General features: G+C 35.7%; 1 non-coding gene across 1 annotated transcript; it reads left to right on the plus strand.

Moving 5' to 3' along the window:
* Positions 1 to 16,841: 16,841 nt before the first annotated feature.
* LOC127747904 (small nucleolar RNA R71) lies at positions 16,842 to 16,945 on the plus strand. The gene has a single exon (XR_008009851.1). It is a non-coding gene; the product is annotated as a small nucleolar RNA R71 (small nucleolar RNA).
* Positions 16,946 to 19,827: the final 2,882 nt, after the last annotated feature.

Raw genomic sequence — 19,827 nt, forward strand, 5'->3', positions numbered from 1 at the left:
TGAACTCTTCATGTTAGATTTGCATTTTCTATTTAATGAATTTTTGAGGTATTTCAGATCTATGATTTGTTTCTTTTATTTATGATATAAATAATTTGGATTTTTCTCCTTTTGGCTTTGGTTGAGTAATTAGAGACTCTTGAGTTATCAAACTCTTTTGTTGATTGATAATTGGAAGTTGCTAATTGACTTGAATTCCACTAACTCTACTCTTTCTTTGGGAATTGACTAGGACTTGAGGATTCATATTGATTTATCGACTTACCTTCATAGTTAGAGGTTGACTAAGTGGGAGCAACGAGCAATTCTCATCACAACCGATAAGGATAACTAGGATAGGACTTCTAATTTTCATACCTTGCCAAGAGTTTTCTTAGCTATTGATTCATTAATTCCTGCAATTTATTTCTCTTGTTCAAACCTTTCAAAAACAGAAAAATACTGTCTTTCATAACCAATAATAAAACATACTTCCCTGTAATTCCTTGAGAAGACGACCCAAGATTTGAATACTTCGGTTATTTATTTTTATTGGGTTTGTTTAAGTGACAAACAAAACTTTTGCACGAAAAGATTCTCCGTTGGTTTAGAAACTATACTTACAATGCGAACTTATTTGTAAATTCTTTATCGGCAAGAAATCAGTTCGTCAAAATGGCGTCGTTGCCGGGGAATTGCAAACGTGAGCCTTATTATTGGTTATTGTAAATATTTTTTTTGTTTGTTTTCTTTGCTTTGATCTAAAAATTCTAAGTTTAGTGTCATTTTATTATTTTTCTCTTTCCTCATTAATTTCAAAAATATCTTTTCTCTTTATTTTAATTGATTTTTTTCAAAAAATACGAAAAAAAATAAATAAAAAATTTCAGATTTTTATTTTAAAATTTTTATCTTATCTTATCTTAGTTTTAAGATTCAGAATTCAAATTTTTTTCAAAAATCATATCTTTTTCAAAATCTTATCTTATCTTATTTCAAAAATCAAATTTCAAATTTCAATATTTAAATTCCAAAAATTCAAAATTCAAATTTCAAAAATTTAAATTTAAAATTTTAAAAATCAAACCTTTTTAAAATTTAAACCTTTTCCAAATATTTATCTTATATTATTGTCAGTGTTTCTAGTTTTAGGAGTTTATTTTCATTAATTTTTATTTCCTTTAGCTACCATGAACTCTCACAACTTTGGCTATGAGTCTGGTTACAATTATGTTGCAGAAAGAAGAGATTATAAAGACAACATGCACCATAGTTGGAACAATCAAAGATGGGAGGAGCCACAAGAATTTGATCAACCCTCATGGCAACAACCACCTCCAATGGACTAGTAACAACCATTCTGTGATGCATATCAAGGCAATGGTTATGGTGAGCACTATTTTGATTATCAACAATCACCACCATATGCCTATGAACCCCCTCCTCAACATGACTTTGGACCACCATACTCACAAACCCCTTTCCACCATTCACCTCCATATGACCCTAACCCGTATCCACCATACCAACCACCTTATGAGCCAAATGAACCATACATAGAACCACCCCCATTCCAACACAATTAATCTCATGAACCACCACCTCAATATACACCATCTCCTTATCATTATCAAGATGAACCACCTTTCTACCATGAACCCTCCTATCCACCCCAAACCTCCATGGAGAAAGCACTTACCGATCTAAACTCTGCTATACAAGCTCTCGTCGCCCAAATTGGACCACCGAATACCTTCAACAATCACCCCTCAAGCTCTAGTACACTTCTTTTTCAACCACAAAATGATCTTTCCATCCCATCACCACCATCCGTGGAAGAGCACCCACATCCATCAATCCAAGAGCAACATGATCCCAATGATGCTATTGACATGGAACAAGAGAGAAGGGATCATCTTCGCGAATCCATACTTCATAAGGAGTTAGAGGAGGCACTAAAGGTGAAGGTAGAAGAGACCTTTGCAGATGAAGGAGTAGTTGAAGGGAGTTGTCATAGAAAAGAAATCATCAAGGAGGAGTACGATTTTATACTTAAACAATTGGACAAAGCAGCAATTATTGAAAAGGAAAAAGTGGTTGCAGACTTTGGAGATGCTGAACCTCCATGGGAAGGTCAAGTTATAGAGCCTCCTTCCAAGACGTTTGAAATTGATGTTGAGGAGGGTGTACAACCTCCAAGGCATATCATAGTTGAAGACTTGGAAGATGTTGATCAAGAGATGGAGATTCAAGAAGAAGAGGCACAACCTCCCATGCCCTTGGTGAATAATGAAGAAGAAATCCAATTGGAAGAATGCTACCAAGAGGAAGAGGTTGATATTGAAGAAGCTTGCAAAGAGGTGGAAGATGTCAACGAAGAGCACAAGGGAGTGGAGCTTGCAAATTCATTAAAAACACCTCTCCCAAGGCCATTACTGTCCAATACAACATTCAAGTAGGTGAAATTTTTATCCTTAACCTTTACTTTCCCACTTGAATATGGGCTTCTAGAGATGGATGATCAACTTAGAACTCTTTGTGGCATTAAGAGTAAGAGAAAGATGGTTAGTGATTGGAATTGTCATGTAAGGTTCAATATGGTTGTATGCTCTAAGTTGAAATGTAAGGTTTGGTGTAAAGCTCAATTGAATGGGTCTAGGAAGCTGTTTGGATGCCTTAGTGAGAATTTCAATTGCGTGCCACCCAGATGGAATCATGATAATCAACAAGAAGACAGGTACAAAAGCAAGATTTGGGACCCCGGAATTTAGTCTAGCAATCAATACTCTTGGGGCCTTGTCACTTGCTTTAACTTGCTTGAAGGCTTTTTGCGCCTAGTTTGGGATCCCGGAGGCTACTGGAATTCCAAAAATTGGTGGAGATTTTTGGATAAATTCAAACACAAGCCACCATAACAGGGAGCTCACCAAATGTCCAACTTAAGGAATTTAACTGAAAGTGCTAGGTGGGAGACAACCCGCCATGGTATGATCGTTCCATTTTCAATTTCAATTTTTATTTCGTTTTGTTTGTTTTTAAGCTTTATTTTATTTTATTATATTTTATTGAACCTGGAATTATTCATAACATCCATATCAGCATTGCATTCTGCATATTGCACACAAAAAAAAGAGAGGAAGCATGCGACGCGCCAGCGTCGCTAACGCATCCGCATCAAAGGAGAATTAGCGATAAAAGGAAATTGAACAGAAAGTCACGTGGGAGCATGGCTAGAAGCGCAATTTTGGCACCAACACAAGCACGCGAACGCGTCCCTGATGCATCTGCATCGGTTGCAAATCCAGCCCTGACGCGCACGCGTAACCCCGCGGAATCGACGTAAATGGGTGTATGGCAGCAAGTTATGATGGAGTAGGGCTGGAATCGTGCTAGAAGCACAAGCCCTACCGCGTGAATACGTGCCCCACGCGTCCGCGTAATTTTTCAAAGTATGGCCATTCACGCGATCGCGTCACCTACGCGCACGCGTCACCCTGAATTTTGACAATTTGCGTTTGAGACAGAAAGTTGCGCGAACGCGAGGCTGCTCTCACGCCACTAGCACAAATCAAGTCACGCATCTGCGTCACTTGAAAATATCGCAACTCACACGTGCACGTGACCCACGTGTCCGCGTCACCTGAACTTTTCACCCACCACGCGATCGCGTGCTCCACGTGTCCGCGTCGCAAGTGACGCATAGCTAATCCACCTCAGCGCCAGATATCTTATCTTTTATCTCCCAATCCTAATTTTTTCTTCTTTCTTCTTTCTTCTCTCTACTATCTTCTTTCTTCTTCCCCCCACCCCTCTCATCCTTATTCCCTTTCTTTTCTTCTATTCATTACATTTGTATACTCGCATTCATGGCATTTTAACTTCATTGTTTCTTCTCCCTTTCTTTTCTACACTTGTTGTTTTCACATTGGTGTTAAAATTCTCTTACTCAACTGTTGCATATCTTTTTGTATTATTTTGGGTGCACATTAACTTGTTTGCTATTTAGTTGACATGCCCTTTGCTTCTATTTTTTCTCACTTGCATGTTGTAGCTACCATGTAATTGAGAACCTTATTTGGCATTAGCTCCTGCCTATGTTCTATTTGCTTTGATATCATTGTTATAGGCTTATTTTTCCTTCTTTTTCTCTCTTTTTTATATATATTTAATATGATTAATTTCTTTGGTCACTATTAAAAATAATCAAATTACTCGCTTTTCTTTTAAAAGGATAAAGTATTCATGCCATATACAAACACTTCTGGTCTCCCGTTACCTATTTTCTAGCTCCGTTACTGCAAATTTATGTTTTTCTTATAAATTTTATTTTATATATTCTTTAACAAATTAATCTATCACGAGAATAATTAAATATTCTAGAATAAAATAATTAAACTTATTATAAAATAATTAAATTTTTTTATAAATATCAAAATATATATTTGTATACCATAGCTAATTAATGACTAATTTTTTCATATAATAAAATAATTATAAAATATTAGCTAGATATATAATAGAACTGATAATATTAGCAGGCGGCGCTTATTTCAGCTATGGCTTTTAAAATATAAATTATAACATACGCTGAAAGCCAGTTAAAAAAACTTCTCTTTAATAAATTTGGTTGGAGAAAAAATAATAAAAAATAGCACCCTTGCATGCTTCTAAATTATAATAAGATCATACAATTGTTGGCCACCTTTCTGGACCATCTAAGACAATCATGTTCATCGTGTAATCTGTCATTTTCTTTGTCGTCCGAAGGAAACTTATAATAACCAATTGTCTGAAATCAAACACATAATACCCACGTCAACGAAGAAGAACCTATCGACGCTTATATTTTCATATTAATAAAATATTTAACTCAATTATTTACCATCTTAAACTTTTTGCAAGAAATTAATCTTGATAAAATATTAATATAAAATAATTTAAATGTATATTTAATTATATCCTATCATATTAATAAAAGTAGCTGCTTTTTACTTTAATACTTAAAAAATTATCTAAAAAGCTATATTTAACTAGATGACTCAATAAAAATTTTATACTATTAATATATTAAAATTAAACACATTTTATAAATACTATTAAGTAAAAAATATTTTAGTAGCAATAATATAGTGGTTATTATATGTCTTATTTAATTTATGTTTTTGTGATAATTATATATTTATCGTTATTAATATATATTATAATATTAATTATATATTTTTTTGCGAACATTAAAAATATCTTTACTGACAATTCTATAATTACCGCTAAAACTATTTAACGACAAAATATAAGACGATTAATATCTAATTTTCAATAAATATATTAACTACTATTTTTATTGTCTCTAAAAATAAAAAAAAACACTAAAAATAAATTTTTCTATTATACAAATATATTATGTTAAGCGTGTAACCATAATAATTAGCAAAATGCCAATTCTTGTTCTAAAGTTTTAAGACAATGTATCAATAGATTTACTTATTTTATACATTTTATTTTATCAATTTTTAACTATCAATTTTTTTCAAACTTTCTTCTAATTTTCTATTTTGTTTTGTAACTCTTCTATTTTAAAAGAGACTTTAAAAGTTGTAATCTAGACCTAAGATTACATATATGTAACTTTAAAAATATTTCATCTCCATTAGTAAACATTTTAGAACTATGTCTCAAAAATAATTTAGATTTTTTTAACTGAAGTTGTTAAGATTTCAAACTTCTCAATATTTCTGTAAAAAATTATGAGTCTTTGAAACATGTAAATTTTCTTATAAAATGATCAGATAGTAATTTCTAGTCCGAAAATGCTAAGAAAGAAATATTTAACATTTTTAGAATAATGGAGGCATCTGATCTTAGTATTGCATAGGAAGGTTAACAGTATATTTAAAATTCATATTTATGGATATCCAATTTGGGTTAAAGCTTATTTTGAGAAGGCTTGAAAAAGGAACATTTAAAGTTCTTAAATTTGTGAGGTGTCTTCTGAGTCACTTCGTAAGCCTAAGAAGGTTTGAAGAAAATTTTTTTAACTTTCTTAGGTTTGTGGCATATCCAATCCATGTCTTTCCTAAGAGAGTCTAAAGAAATATCTAAAGTTTTTACCTTGGGTTGCGATCCAATTTGAAGCAAAGCTTAGTTTGAGAAGGTTTGAGAAAAAAAATATATTTTGTACATTTATTCTAATAGTGAAACTTTTAAATTTGCTAGAAGATTGGACATATTCATTTAGACTGAACTAGTATATATCATTTGTGTATATCTTCTAAACCCTTATCTCTTTAAATTTAAAGTTTTTTATTTATATTGCATATGAAAGTTTGCTTCTCAGTTACCTAGCTTTATCTAAGATACCTCAAAATATTTTTAAAGCTACTTGAAGTTTGACAAGATCTCAGAAAATGTTTAACTAAAACTAAGTATCTCAAAATATGTGTTAAAGATATTCAAAACAAAGCTTTGCAAACAAATATGTAACAACCTTGTTTTTCGAGTACGCGAGATCTTTTCTGAAGGCACGGATTTCTCCAGAAGACCAGTAAAGGGAACATCTCTATTATATCATCAAGCATTTCAATCTTCATTGTCATTATGTCATCCTTAAGCTAGAATCTTTTCTGAGGCAAGCTCGATAACGCAATCGCGAAGAACCATGTTTTTGAACCGTATCGGTTAAGAGTTTTGATTCTAGTTTTCGTAAATAGTCTCTGTTTGACGAACCGGACTCCATTCATGAGAGAAGAAAGATAATAGTATATTATTATCATTATATTAGTATTATAAGTTGCTTGAAAGATATTATAAGGTTACTTGGTCTATTTTAGTTAAAAACAGAAAATCGGTTTAACCGGATTCACAGTTTACTGGTGTAGCTTAGCACCAGCACTCTCTGATGACTTTACCAATGCTAAGGCCTCATCATACATGTTCTATTCTCATAATAAATATGTTACTAGTGTCATTTATGCTAGTAGCTCAGAAAATAATTTTTAGAGATATTTTTACAAGTGTTCAGATACATCTAGTTTTAATAGTTATACACCTGAGATATTTTAATATTATTTTAACCCACCTCCAAGCCAACCAATCACAACTCACCCTACACCCCCAAAACCCCCAAGGCTGCCTCATTTGCTCATTGTGGCCGAAAATCATCAAGAGAAAAAGGAGAGAAAAGTTCTTAGTTCCAAATCTTCAAAGCTTGATTTCTGCTGAACTAAAACTCAAATCAAAATTTCAATTCGACCAAAATGATCCTCTCTTCTTTCTCTACATAATCATATGACTTATCAAGGCTGAAATCAAGGTGAGTTGGTTGCACCATCTCCCTTTTGCTTCGCTTTCAAGGAAACATGCTTAAACATGTGTTTTCTTGATGTTCTTCCTTAGGAATCATGCTTATCTTGACTTGAGGGCCAAGAAACATTAATTTCCAGCAACTCTAAGGTAAGAAATCCTTTCCTAACGTGCTGAGTGAGATTTGGTCAGTTGAGAGTTTGTGGATTTAAAGTTGTTCTTGATGTGATTTAGGAGGAAAAAGTGCTTAAGGACCACCTGAAAGTCTAACCGAATTAGAAACAGCAAAACTAGGTAGGGTTTGATGAATTTAATCTTGATTGATTGTGTTTGAGTTGTGTGATTATGATATGATTTGGCTGTACTTGAAATTGATTGTTTATATGAGTAATTCTTGTTGAAATTTTGGTGAAAATTTGATGAAATTTGATGAAATTTAAGCTATGAACTTGTGTTCTTGGAGCTGCTGGAAAATGAAATCCTAACCCTTAAATTGGGGTTCAATTTGTGTTAAAATCAAATAGAAAAGATGGGGTTTTGGTGGCTGCTAATTTATTATGAATTATGGTAAAAATCGGTTGCTGAAAAGATTGAAAAACGGGTGAAAACAGAGAAAGAATCTGAAGAATTTATGAAGAATATGAAAAACACTTTGAGTGTGATGAAGAACAATGAAGAACAGGCTTTAGATCTTTAAAAGGGCAAGAAAGTAAAATTTTTGGTATTTGGAGGGTTATTTAGTAATTTTTTGAAAGTTAGGGTGGTTAAATTAGAAATATTAAAAGTTACGGGTGGTGAAATGTGAATTTTAAAGGTTAAAAGTTAAAGTGGGGTAATTTTGGAGAATTTAATGATAAAATAATAAAATAATACGGAAAAGGCAGTTTTCTGTAAAAGCTTTAGAAAGACAACTTTAAGGGCAGAATCTCATAATTACCTTCATAAAATACTTAGGGAGTGGTAATAACATATTAGTGAGGCAAAGATAAAGGAAAGATAAAAAGTTAAAGAAGAGATAAGAATCAAAGAAAAGTCTGTAAAGTTTTAATTACAGAATCAAACAGAGATTAGCGAACGAACTAGGAACAACATAGTTAGTTCTTGAGCTGCGCCTAAGGTTATGTATCATATGAAAAGTTAAACTATTTCAGTATAAACTTAATGAACCTATACTTTGGACATGCTAACGATTCATACCAAAATTTACGTAAGCTTTAAATACATACGCTAAGCGGAGAAATCGGAGAAGATTAAAGAGATAAAGAAGGGAAAAGAGTAACCAGAGCAGAGTAAAGAGATAAAGAGAAAATTGTAATAGAGATATAGAGAAAAGAGTAATGAGAGCAGAGTAAAAAGATACCGAGAAAAGAGTAATCAGAGCAGGGTAAACAGACAAAGAGAAAAGAGTAGTAAAACCCACGATCGGATAATTGGTTAAATACGGGAAGTATCCACAAACTAAATGATCATTGATCTCGGGAAAACCTAGGAACTGTTAACTGTTTTATATGCGGGAAAAACCCACGAACTGATAATCATTGATTACGGGAATAACCCACGAACTGTTGTATGTTGATCTCGAGTATAACCTACGAAATGAGGATCATTGTTTGTTGCTTATTGATCTCGGGGATAACCCACGAACTGAGGATCATGTTTGTTGTGTATTAATCTCGGGGAAACCCACGAACTGAGGATCATTGTTTTGTTTGTGTGTTGATCTCGGGGACGCTCATGAACTGAAGATCACTGTTTCCCCTTGTGTGTATATTAAGGGGTCGAGCCTTGCACTGACTGCCGGTAGTCACGAAGGAGTGGTATTCTTAAGCACCGACACGTACACACTAAGGACACAAAGAGAAACCATATCTGGTACTTGTTCCTAGGTAATGTCGGGTTGTAGGGTGTAAACCGAAACGTGAGCTTGATAAACCACTATTTTATGGTTTATCTTGTGCTAAATTGAGTGGTTTTTATCAGCTTTTCACCCACTTATTCATATGAATTGCATGATATTACAGTTCCTTTCTAGTTTAGTTCTATGATTGAAATCTTGCTTCATAGAGATCTTTTAATTATGTATTTTAATTCCCCTTAATACCATTCGATGTTGTGATCCGTATGTTAAGTGTTTCAGGTTTCATAGGGCAGGAATGGCTTAGAGAATGGAGAGGAAGCTTGCAAGAATGGAAGGAACACAAGAAACTAAGGAGGCAACCAGCGAACAGCGACGCGCACGCATGGCTGACGAGTGTGCGCGAATTGGACAAAATCACAGCGATGCATACGCGTGCTTGACGCGTACGCGTGGATTGGAGTTCGCACAAATGACGCGAGCGCGTGCCTGACGCACACGCGTGGAGAGGAAAATCATCAAACGACGCGTACGCGTGACATGCGCGATCTGTAGAAAATTCAGGAAACGCTGGGGACGATTTTGGGCCGCGTTTTGACCCAGTTTTCGGCCCAGAAACACAGATTATAGTCAGGGAACATGCAGAGGCTCAAGACATCAGATCATACACAAAATTTTAGGTTTAGATGTAGTTTTTAGAGAGAGAGGTTCTCTCCTCTCTCTTAGGCTTTAGGATTAGGATTCCTCTTAAAGGAATTAGGATTTCATCTTTTCAATCACAGGTTCAATGTTCCTTTACTTCAATTTATCGTCTACTTTTATTTATTCTATTATTTTATTTTAGTTTGTTAATATTGGCTTATGAACTTTTCCATGTTGGATTAGATTTCTTTTATTAATATTTGAGGTATTTCAGACATATGACTTTTATTTAGTTTCTTATATTCTTGGTTCTGGTTGATTAATTGGTAACTCTTGAGTTGTCAAACTCATTGCGATTTATAAAACAAGAATGCATATGAAAAATAATAAAAGACACAAAACAAGAAAATATGAAGATCAAAGAAGAGGACTTATCAAGAACAACTTGAAGATCATGAAGAACACCATGTATAAATTTTCGAAAAATGCAAGAAACATAGAAACATGCAATTGACACTAAACTTAAAACATGTCATAAGACTCAAACAAGAAACACAAAATATTTTTGGTTTTTATGATTTTATTATTTTTTTGGTTTTTTTTTGAAAATTATATTTTTTTCGAAAAATGAAAACAAATAAAAATTTTGAAAGATTTTGAAAACTTTTTGAAATAAAATACGAAGAAAATTACCTAATATGAGCAACAAGATGAACCGTCAGTTGTCTAAACTCAAACAATCCCCGGCAACGGCGCCAAAAACTTGGTGCACGAAATTATGATCTCTAACAATAGCGCTCAACTTGGTATGCGCATTTATAACTCAGCACTTTCTTCACAACTTCGCATCAATAACCAGCAAGTGCACTGGGTCGTCCAAGTAATAAACCTTACGTGAGTAAGGGTCGATCCCACGGAGATTGTTGGTATGGAGCAAGCTATGGTCATCCTGTAAATCTCAGTCAGGAAGATTCTAATGTTTATAATGGTTTTTGAATATAAAGATAAACAAAGCATAAGATAAAGATAGAGATACTTATGTAATTCAATGGTGGAAATTTCAGATAAGCGCATGAAGATACTGTGTGGCTCTTTGAACGTCTACTTTCTGGCTGTCTCCATCCAATCGTGTATATTCCTTTCCATGGCAAGCTGTATGTTGGGGGATCACCATTGTCAATGGCTACCATCCATCCTCTTAGTAAAAATGGTCCAGGTGCTCTATCACAGCACGGCTAATCATCTGTCGATTCTCGATCATGCTAGAAAAGGATCCGTTGATCCTTTTGCGTCTGTTACTATGCCCAACACTCGCGAGTTTGAAGCTCGTCACAGTCATTTAATCCCTGAATCCTACTCGGAATACCATAGACAAGGTTTAGACTTTCTGGATTCTCAAGAATGCTGCCAATGGATTCTAGCTTATACCACGAAGATTCTGGTTAAGGAACCCAAGAGATACTCATTCTAGCTTATCTGCTTGTAGAACGGAAGTGGTTGTCAGGCACGCGTTCATAGGTGAGAATGATGATGAGCGTCACATAATCATCACATTCATCAGGTTCTTAGGCGCGAATGGATATCTTAGAATAGAAATAAACGATATTTGAATAGAAAAACAGTAGTACTTGCATTAATTCTCGAGGTACAACAGAGCTCCATACCTTAATCTATGGTGTGTAGAAACTCCACCGTTGAAAATACATAAGAACAAGGTCCAAGCATGGCAGAGAGGCCAGCCCCCAAAATGTGATCAAAGGATCAAAAGATAATCCAAAGATGTAAATACAAAAGTAAAAAGTTCTATTTATGCTAAACTAGTTACTAGGGTTTACAGAAATAAGTCTAAGTGCAGAAATCCACTTCCGAGACCCACTTTGATGTGTGCTTGGGTTGAGTTTGAGCTTTACACGTGCAGATGCTTCTATTGGAGTTAAATGCCAAGTTGTAACGTGTTTTTGGTGTTTAACTCTGGTTTGTGACGTGTTTCTGGCGTTTTACTCCAGAATGTAGCATGGAACTGGCGTTGAATGCCAGTTTGCGTCGCCTAAACTTGAATGAAGTATAGACTACTATATATTGCTGGAAAGCGCTAGATGTCTTCTTTCCAACGCATTTAGAAGCGCACCATTTGGAGTTTTGTAGCTCCAGAAAATCTATTTCGAGTGCAGGGAGGTCAGAATCCAACAACATTAGCAGTCCTTTTTCAGCCTCCTATCAGATTTTTGCTCAGGTCCCTCAATTTCAGCCAGAAAATACCTGAAATCACAGAAAAACACACAAACTCATAGTAAAGTCCAAAAATGTGAATTTTGCATAAAAACAAATAAAAACATCCCTAAAAGTAGCTAGATCCTACTAAAAACTACCTAAAAACAATGCCAAAAAGCGTATAAATTATCCGCTCATCACAACACCAAACTTAAATTATTGCTTGTCCCCAAGCAACTGAAAATAAAATAGGATAAAAATAAGAGGATATACTATAAACCCCAAAACATCAATGAAGCTTAGTTCTAATTAGATGAGCGGGACTAGTAGCTTTTTGTTTCCGAACAGTTTTGGCATCTCACTTTATCCTTTGAAATTCAGAATGATTGGCATACATAGGAACTTAGAATTCAGATAGTATTATTGATTCTCCTAGTTTAGTATGTTGATTATTGAACACAACTACTTTATGAGTCTTGGCCGTGGCCCTAAGCACTTTATTTTCCAGTATTACCACCGGATACATAAATGCCACAGACACATAACTGGGTGAACCTTTTTAGATTGTGACTCAGCTTTGCTAGAGTCCCCAATTAGAGGTGTCCAGAGTTCTTAAGCACACTCTTTTGCTTTGGATCACGACTTTAACCACTAAGTCTCAAGCTTTTCACTTGGACCTGCATGCCACAAGCACATGGTTAGGGATAGCTTGATTTAGTCGCTTAGGCCTGGATTTATTTCCTTGGGCCCTCCTATCCATTGATACTCAAAGCCTTGGATCCTTTTTACCCTTGCCTTTTGGTTTTAAGGGCTATTGGCTTTTTCTTCTTGCTTTTTCTTTTTCTTTTATTACTATTTTTTTCGCTCTTTTTTTTTTCGCAAGCTTTAACAAAAAGTATTGTCACTACATCAATATAATTAAACTAATTTCAAGGATGAATTCGAAACTCATGTACTTCTTGTTCTTTTTTATTAAAAACATATTTCATTTAAGAAAGGTGAAGGATTCATGGAATTATTCATAGCTTTAAGAACAAGAACAAGGAAGTTAAGGAATGAGTCCACCTTAGTGATGGTGGCGCCTTCTTCTTGAAGGACCAATGGTGTTCTTGAGCTCCTCTATGTCTCTTCCTTGCCTTTGTTGCTCCTCCCTCATAGCTCTTTGATATTCTCTAATCTCATTGAGAATGATGGAGTGCTCTTGGTGTTCCACCCTTAATTGGTTCATGTCGTGACTCAATCCTTCTAAGAAGTGCTGAGTGGTTCCCAATAGTTGTTTGGAGGAAAATGCATCCCTTGAGGTATCTCAGGGATTTCTTGGTGATGAGCTTCCTCATACGTCTCTTGAGATCCATGAATGGGCTCTCTTGTTTGCTTCATCCTTTTCTTAGTGATGGGCATGTCCTTTTCAATGAGGATGTCTCCTTCTATGACAACTCCAGCTAAGTAGCATAGATGGAAAATGAGATGAGGAAAAGCCAGCCTTGCCAAGGTGGAGGCCTTTTCGGCTACTTTGTAGAGTTCTAGAGAGATGACTTCATGAACTTCTACTTCCTCTCCAATCATGTGCTATGGATCATGATGGCTCGATCCACAGTTACTTTGGATCGGTTACTAGTGGGGATGATGGAGCGTTGGATGAACTCCAACCATCCTCTAGCCACAGGCTTAAGGTCCAGTCTTCTCAATTGAACCGGCTTGCCTTTTGAGTCTCTTTTCTATTGAGCTCCTTCCACACAGATGTCTATGAGGACTTGGTCCAACCTTTGATCAAAGTTGACCCTTCTAGTGTAGGGGCGTGTATTTTCTTGCATCATAGGCAAGTTAAATGCCAACCTTACGTTCTCCGGACTGAAATCTAAGCATTTCCCCCGAACCATTGTAAGATAATTCTTTGGATTCGGGTTCATACTTTGATCATGGTTCCTAGTGATCCATGCATTGGTATAGAACTCTTGAACCATTAAGATTCTGACTTGTTGAATGGGGTTGGTAAGAACTTCCCAACTTCTTCTTTGGATCTCATGTCGGATCTCCGGATACTCATTTTTCTTGAGCATGAAAGAGACCTCAGGGATCACCTTCTTCTTGGCCACAACTTCATAGAAGTGGTCTTGATGGGCTTTTGAGATGAATCTCTCCATCTTCCATGACTCGGAGGTGGAAGATTTTGTCTTCCTTTTCCTCTTTCTAGAGGTTTCTCTGGCCTTAGGTGCCATCAATGGTTATGGAAAAACAAAAAAAGCTATGCTTTTACCACACCAAACTTATAATGTTACTCGTCCTCAAGCAAAAGAAGAAAGAATAGATGAAGAAGAAGAAGAGATAGAGGAGAGGGAGGGTGGTGTGTATTCGGCCAAGAGGGAGAAGAGAGGGTTGGGTTGTGTGAAAATGAAGAAGGATGGGGGGGTTTATATAGTGGATGGTGAGAGGTTAGGGTTCGGTCATTTAGGGTGGGTTTGGGTGGGAAAGAGATTTTGAATTTGAAGGTAGGTGGAGTGTATGGAGAAGAATGGATGGATGTGAGTGGTGAAGAGGTGAAAGGGAAGAGTGATTGAGGTGATTGGTGAATGATGTTTGGGGAAGACTGTTATGAAAAGGTGAGAGAGAGAGGGGGAAGGTAAGTAGGGATCCTGTGGGGTCCACAGATCCTGAGGTGTCAAGGATTTCTCATCCCTGCAACCTTTAGACGTGTAAAATGCCCTCTATATGCAATCCTGGCATTTAACGCCAGACGACAGTATGTTTCTGGCGTTAAACGCCACTTCCATGCTTGTCTTGGGTGGTCAACGCCAATCTGCAGCATGTTTCTGGCGTTGAACGCCACTTCCATGCTTGCTTCTGGCGTTTAACACCAGCTCTCTTCAGGGTGCAATCCTGGCATTTAAACGCCAAACTGCTGCTTGTTTCTAGCATTCAATGCCAGCTTCATACTCTGTTCTGGCGTTGAACGCCAGCCAGATGCTCCTTATTGGCGTTTAAACGCCGGTAAGCTCTTCCTCCAGGGTATGCTTTTTCTTCTACTGTTTTTGATTCTGTTTTTAATTTTTGCAATTGTTTTATGACTCCACATGATTATAAACCTAATAAAACATAAAAGAACAATAGAAATATAGAAAAATAAAAATTGGGTTGCCTCCCAATAAGTGCTTCTTTAATGTCAATAGCTTAACAGTGAGCTCTCATGGAGCCTCACAGGTATTCAGAGCATTGTTGGGACCTCCCAACACCAAACTTAGAGTTTGGTTGTGGCTTCCCAACACCAAACTTAGAGTTTGATTGTGGGGGTTTTGTTTGACTCTGTATTGAGAGAAACTTATCGTGCCTCTTTTCCATGTTTACAGAAGGATAACCTTGAGCTTTAAACACAAGATAGTCCCCATTCAATTGAAGGACTAGTTCACCTCTGTCAACATCAATCATAGCTTTTGCTGTGGCTAGGAAGGGTCTTCCAAGAAAGATGGATTCATTCTCATCCTTCCCAGTGTCTAGGATTATGAAATCAGCAGGGATGTACATGTCTTTAACCTTTACTAACACGTCCTCTACCAATTCATAAGCTTGTTTTATTGACTTGTCTGCCATCTCTAATGAGATTCTTGTAGCTTGTACCTCAAAGATCCCCAGTTTCTCCATTACAGAGAGTGGCATAAGATTTATACCTAACCCTAGGTCACATAGAGCCTTCTCAAAGGTTATGGTGCTTATGGTACAGGATATTAAGAATTTACCAGGATCTTGTTTCTTTTGAGGTAGAGTTTGCTGAACCCATGTATCTAGTTCACTAATGAGCAAGGGAGGTTCACCTTCCCAAGTCTCATTACCAAAGAACTTCGTATTCAGCTTCATGATGGCTCCTAGATATTGAGCAACTTGATTTTCAGTTACATTTTCATCCTCTTCAGAGGAAGAATAGTTCTCAGAGCTCATGAATGGTAAAAGGAGGTTCAATGGAATCTCTATGGTCTCTAGGTGAGCTTCAGATTCCTTAGGTTCCTCAGTTTGGAACTCTTTTTTGTTTAGAGGACGTCCCAAGAGGTCTTCCTCACTGGGATTCACGTCCTTCTCCTCCTTTGTGCATTCGGCCATATTGATTATATCAATGGCCTTGCACTCTCCTTTTGGATTCTCTTCTGTATTGCTTGGGAGAGTATTAGGAGGGGTGTCAGTGATTTTCTTACTCAGCTGACCCACTTGTGCCTCCAAATTCCTAATGGAGGACCTTGTTTCACACATGAAACTTAAAGTGGCCTTAGATAGATTAGAGACTATGTTTGCTAAGCTAGAGGGGCTCTACTCAGAATTATCTGTCTGTTGCTGAGAAGATGATGGAAAAGGCTTGCTATTGCTAAACCTGTTTCTTCCACCATTATTAAAGCCTTGTTGAGGCTTTTGTTGATCTTTCCATGAGAAATTTGGATGATTTCTCCATGCGGGGTTATAGGTGTTGCCAAAGGCTTCACACATGTAATTTACCTCTACCATTGCAGGGTTTTCAGGATCATTAGCTTTTTCTTCAGAAGATGCTTCTTTAGTACTGTTGGATGTATTTTGCAATCCATTCAGACTCTGAGATATCATGTTGACTTGCTGAGTCAATGTTTTGTTCTGAGCTAGTATGGCATTCAGAGCATCAATTTCAAGAACTCCCCTTTTCTGAGGCATCCCATTACTCACAGGATTCCTCTCAGAGGTGTACATGAATTAGTTATTTGCAACTATGTCAATGAGTTCTTGAGCTTCTGCAGGCGTTTTCTTTAGGTGAATGGATCCACCTGCAGAATGGTTCAGTGACATCTTAGAAAGCTCAGATAAACCATCATAGAATATATCTAAAATAGTCCACTCTGAAAGCATGCCAGAAAGACACTTTTTGGTCAACTACTTGTATCTTTCCCAAGCTTCATAGAGGGATTCACCATCTTTTTGCTTAAGGGTCTGAATATCCACTCTAAGCTTGCTCAGCTTTTGAGGAGGAAAGAACTTGGCCAAGAAGGCTGTGACCAGCTTATCCCAAGAGTCCAGGCTATCTTTAGGTTGTGAGTCCAATAATGTTCTAGCTCTGTCTCTTACAGCAAAAGGGAAAATCATGATCCTGTAGACTTCAGGATCTACTCCATTAGTCTTAACAGTGTCACAAATCTGCAAGAACTCAGTTAAAAAATTGATAGGGATCTTCTGATGGAAGTCCATAAAACTTGCAGTTTTGTTGCATTAAAGCAACTAGTTGAGGTTTCAGCTCAAAATTGTTTGCTCCAATGGTAGGGATTGAGATGCTTCTTCCATAAAAATTGGAAGTAGGTGTAGTATAATCACCAAGCATCCTCCTTGTGCCTCCACCATTGGTATTGGGTTCGGCCATGTCTCTTTCTTTTTTGAGATTCTCTGTAAGGTTTTCTCTGGATTGTTGTGCTTTAGCTTCCCTTAGCTTCTTCTTCAGAGTCTTTTCAGGTTCAGGATCTGCTTCAACAAGAATGTCCTTGTCCTTGCTCCTGCTCATATGAAAAAGAAGAGAACAAAAAAGGAAGAGGAATCCTCTATGTCACAGTATAGAGATTCCTTTATGTGAGTAGAAGAAGAAAAGAATAGAAGAAGGATGAGAAAAATTCGAACACAGAGGAGAAGAGAGGGTTTGAATTTTTAGATGAAGAGAAGGGTTAGTAAATGAATAAATAAATAGAAGAAGATGAGAGAGAGGAATTCGAAAATTGTTTTTGAAAAATAGTTAGTGATTTTCGAAAATTAAGAGAAGAAGTACTATTAGAATTAAAATTTGAAACAATTAGTTAATTAAAAGAATTTTGAAAAAGAAGAGGGAATTTTCAAAAATTAGAGAGAGAAAATTAGTTAGGTGTTTTCGAAAAAGATAAGAAACAAACAAAAAGTCAATTAGTTAGTTGAAAAAGAATTGAAAGTCAATTTTGAAAAGATAAGAAGTTAGAAAAGATTTTGAAATCAAACTTTTGAAAAAGATATGATTAAAAAGATATTGTTGAAAAGATTTAATTTTTAAAATTAAGATTGATTTCTTGACTAACAAGAAACTAAATGATGTGATTCTAAAATTTAAAGATTGAACCTTTCTTAACAAGAAAGTAACAAACTTCAAATTTTTTAATCAATCACATTAATTGTTAGTAAAATTTTCGAAAATTGTGAAATAAAATTAAGAAAAAGATTTTGAAAAATATTTTTTAAATTTTCGAAAATGATAAAAGAAAAATGAAAAAGATTTGATTTTTGAAAAAGATTTTGAAAGGATAGGATTTTTGAAATTGAAATCTTGACTTGACTAGTAAGAAACAACTAATTTTAAAATTTTTGACTAAGTCAACCCAAAGATTTCGAAAATTATGAGAGAAAAAAGGAAAAGATAATTTTTTTGATTTTTTTGAATTTTTAATGATGAGAGAGAAAAACACAAAATGACTCAAAACATGGAAAATTAAAATCAAACAAGGAAAACATGCAAGAACACTATGAATGTCAAGATGAACACCAACAACACTTTGAAGATCAAGATGAACATCAAGACTTATTTTTGAAAAATTTTCAGGAAAAGAAAAACATGCAAGACACCAAACTTAGAAATTTTTCATGTTTAGACACTAATAAAACAAGAATGCATATGAAAAACAAGAAAAGACACAAAACAAGAAAATATGAAGATCAAACAAGAGGACTTATCAAGAACAACTTGAAGATCATGAAGAACACCATGCATGAATTTTCAAAAAATGCAAGAAACAAAGAAACATGTAATTGACACCAAATTTAAATCATGTCACAAGACTCAAACAAAAAACACAAAATATTTTTGGTTTTTATGATTTTATTATTTTTTTGGTTTTTTCGAAAATTATATTTTTTTTGAAAAACGAAAACAAATAAAAATTTTGAAAGATTTTGAAAACTTTTTGAAAATAAAATACGAAGAAAATTACCTAATCTGAGCAACAAGATGAACCGTCAGTTGTCCAAACTCAAACAATCCCCGACAACGGCGCCAAAAACTTGGTGCACAAAATTATGATCTCTAACAATAGCGCTCAACTTGGTATGCGCGTTTATAACTCAGCACTTTCTTCACAACTTCGCATCACTAACCAGCAAGTGCACTGGGTCGTCCAAGTAATAAACCTTACGTGAGTAAGGGTCGATCCCACGGAGATTGTTGGTATGGAGCAAGCTATGGTCATCCTGTAAATCTCAGTCAGGCAGATTCTAATGGTTATAATAGTTTTTGAATATAAAGATAAACAAAGCATAAAATAAAGATATAGATACTTATGTAATTCAATGGTGAAAATTTCAGATAAGCGCATGAAGATACTGTGTGGCTCTTTGAATGTCTGCTTTCCGGCTGTCTCCATCCAATCGTGTATATTCCTTTCCATGGCAAGCTGTATGTTGGGGGATCACCGTTGTCAATGGCTACCATCCGTTCTCTTAGTAAAAATGGTCCAGGTGCTCTGTCACAGCACGGCTAATCATCTGTCGATTCTCGATCATGCTGGAATAAGATCCATTGATCCTTTTGCGTCTGTCACTATGCCCAACACTCGCGAGTTTGAAGCTCGTCATAGTCATTCAATCCCTGAATCCTACTCGAAATACCATAGACAAGGTTTAGACTTTCTGGATTCTCAAGAATGTTGCCAATGGATTCTAGCTTATACCACGAAGATTCTGGTTAAGGAACCCAAGAGATACTCATTCTAGCTTATTTGCTTGTAGAACGGAAGTGGTTGTCAGGTACGCGTCCATAGGTGAGAATGATGATGAGCGTCACATAATCATCACATTCATCAGGTTCTTAGGCGCGAATGGATATCTTAGAA

This window comes from Arachis duranensis, chromosome 5, assembly GCF_000817695.3.
Source record: "Arachis duranensis cultivar V14167 chromosome 5, aradu.V14167.gnm2.J7QH, whole genome shotgun sequence".
NCBI lineage: Eukaryota > Viridiplantae > Streptophyta > Magnoliopsida > Fabales > Fabaceae > Arachis > Arachis duranensis.